The sequence below is a fragment of the Megascapheus bottae genome, chromosome 6, assembly GCF_031878675.1.
Source record: "Megascapheus bottae isolate mThoBot1 chromosome 6, mThoBot2.hap1, whole genome shotgun sequence".
NCBI classification, from domain to species: domain Eukaryota; kingdom Metazoa; phylum Chordata; class Mammalia; order Rodentia; family Geomyidae; genus Megascapheus; species Megascapheus bottae.
In genome coordinates, this window is record NC_143514.1 from 38543856 (window position 1) to 38547364 (window position 3509).

Below are 3509 nucleotides of genomic sequence, written 5' to 3' on the forward strand. Positions count from 1 at the left end.
TTTTCTTTTTTCTTCTCTTTTTTTTTTTTGGCCTGTCCAGGGCTTGAACTCAGGGCCTGAGAACTGTCTTTGGGCTTTCTCAAGGCTAGAACTCTACCACTTGAGCCACAGAACTATTTCCAGCTTTTTCTGTGTCTGTGGTACCAAGGAATCAAACCCAGAGCTTCCTGCGTGGTAGGCAAGCACTCTACCACTAGGCCATGCTCCTGGTCCTTAACATAGTATATTCTTGAACAGGGAAAAAAGCAAGTTCACATATAACTTATATACTATGTTGTCCTATTTATTTGGCTGGTTATCTGGCTTTATCCTCACCATGCTGAAATTTGATGAAGAAAGGGACTTGTCTCTTGCTATCTCCAAATGTATGATGGACACTACATTTCATAAGCCTAAGAGTCTCCCTCCTTTATGTTTCTTTTTTCTATCTTTTTTTTTCTTTTCGTTCTTTTTTTTTTTTTTTACCAGTCCTGGAGCTTGAATTCAGGGCCTGGGCACTATCCTTGTGCTTTCTCAAGGCTAGCGCTCTACCACTTGAGCCATAGCACCACTTCCATTTTTTTCCTACTTTTGTGGTTTGTAGGAATCAAACCCAGGGCTTTGTATATGTTCAGCAAGCACTCTACCACTAGACTTTCTCTCTTATATTTCTTGTTACTTGTGTTATTGAGTGTGTACTACCATTGTACCACACTCAATAGTTTAAGTCATAGAATTATAATTTCACTTCCCCACTTCTGAAGAATTAGATCCCCCTAAAATAACCTATTTCTATATAAATTTCAAAAATTTCTCAAAAAATTATTTCAAAATGAGTATCAACTGGTGAACTTCAATTTCCAACCAAGGTTGTTCAGTCAGGACTATATTGGCCCTTTTATCAAAAAAAACAATTAAAATAAAAGAATAGTATTTAATATTTCAGGTATTAGCCAATAAAAAATAATAATCACAAAATGAGGTAAGACATCCATCTGTACTGTCCAAAGTGTCATGAAAGGTTTCTAGACTGAGAGTCCAAAACTAAAGCTAGGAAGATTATATAAGAGCAATATACAAAAAAAGTATTTCCAACATTAGCATTCAACAAGCATAGATTTGTATAAATAAACATTTACAATGGTACCAAGTATTTAATAACTCTTTGGTGAGAACAGGTTTGGTAATAGATACCTGTCATCTCAGCTTCTTGGGAGACAGAGAATCTCAATTCCAAGGCTTGCTCAAGACTCATTCTCATCAAACAAGCTGGGTATGGTGGTTAATGTCTTTAATTTCATCTTCAGAGGAAGGATAGGTAAGAAGATCATGGTCCAAGATCAACCCATGCAAATTACAAAACACTATCTGGAAAATAAGCTAAAGGAGAGGCATGGCTCTGGTGGTAGAGTGCTTGCCTAGCAAGCAAAAGTCTTTGAATTCAAATCTCAGTATGGTCAATAAATTAATAACTACTTAGTAGGTTTTGTGTTGTGAATTTTGGTCACTAACCAATGCTCTTAGAAACAAATGTCAAAAACAACTGTAAGAAAAGAAATAACAAAACAGATTCCAAAACACCCTGGTCATAGAGAGATGAAAAGAGTGTGTTCATTCAGCCAGTTATATGAACTAACAACTGTGTTCTGTCAGGAAACCTGCTCTCCATTACCTAAAAAGACCAAGCAACCAATCCCATAGTTCCTTAAACTGGATCACCCTCACCAAGATTTCTAACAGTATTAGAATAGCTCTTTGTGTGATACCCACACTAAGAGGTTATGTGGTTTTCAACTTACACTTGAAGTTCTTTTATCTAACAAACCAATTCTCACCCAAAGAGTTGTGGGGAGGGAGTTTGCATTCTGAACAATTTCAACTGTCTATTCCTCTTTGTGTTTGTACCAATTGGCAGGACCTAAGATCTTAGAAAAGAACCACAGAACTTTAATAGCTGAACCACCATGAGTCAGATAAGGCTAACCTAGAATCCCCTTTTGTACTTTTTGGAAGGATGTGAGTCAAAAGCTGATTTATTCAAATCTGACTATAATCAGTATTTTAAGTCAAATATTTCAAATTCTTTAGGAGAAAACAAACCAAAATCATGTAGCACTCATTCATGAACAAAATTTTCATTCTTTCCTGATCAGCTCATTAAGGAAGTTCTGCTGGCTGCTACTAACTGAATTTATGTGATGATGAGTTTTGAGTGTTGTTCTGATGCCTAGCTTTTGCCATGAGGTTTCTCCCAAACTCTACTTTTTAAGATATCAGCTATTAACAGAAAGAACAGCAGAGGAGGAATTTCAATACCAAACTTTAGACTCTATCACAGAGCTATAATTATCAAAACAGCTTGGTACTGGCACAAGAACAGGCCTGAAGACCAATGGAATAGAACTGAGGACCCAGATATTAAACCACAGACCTATGGCCACCTAATCTTTGACAAGGGAGCCAAAAAAAAAAATAGAATGGAAGAAAGATAGCCTCTTCAACAAGTGGTACTGGCAGAACTGGTTAAGCACATGCAGAAAACTAAAGTTGGATCCTTCTTTGTCACCCTGTACTAGAATTAACTCCAAATGGATCAAAGACCTGGAGGTGAAAGCTGACACACTGAAAACTTTACAAGAAGGAATAGGAGATACACTAGGCCTCCTTAGCACAGGTCGAAACTTTCTTAATAAGGACCAAGAATCACAACAAATCAGAGAAAGGCTGGATAAGTGGGACTGCATTAAACTGCAGAGCTTTTGTATGGCAAAGGACATAGCTAGTAAACTAATCAGGAAGCCTACAGAGTGGGAGAAGATCTTCACCAACCAAACAACGGACAAAGGCCTCATATCTAAAATATATCAACAACTCAAAAAATTGAATCACTCCAAAACTAATCTCCAAAGTAACAACCATTCCATTAAAAAAATGGGCCAAAGACTTAAAGAGAGTCTTCTCTGAAGAAGAAACAAAAATGGCCTATAGACACATGAAGAAATGCTCAACATCTCTGGTCATAAAAGAAATGCAAATCAAAACAACTCTAAGATTCCACCTCACTCCAGTTAGAATGGCCAGGATCAAGAAAACTAATAACAACAGATGCTGGAGGGGATGTGGCCAGGAGGGATCACTACTACACTGTTGGTGGGAGTGCAAACTCGTTCAACCACTATGGAAAGCTGTATGGCAGTTCCTCAAAAGACTAAACATAGAGCTCCCCTATAACCCAGCAATTCCACTACTTGGCATTTACCCAATCATCCAGAAACTAGGGCATACTAAATCCACCAGCACAACAATGTTCATTGCAGCACAATTTACCATAGCAAAGATATGGAACCAACCTAGATGTCCCTCAGTTGATGAGTGGATCAACAACATGTGGTATTTGTACACAATGGAATTCTATGCTGCTGTCAGAAAGAATGACATCGCCCCATTTGTTAGGAAATGGAAAGACTTAGAAAAGATCATATTAAGTGAAGTAAGCCAGACTCAAAGGAACTTAGGCCCAATATTCTCCC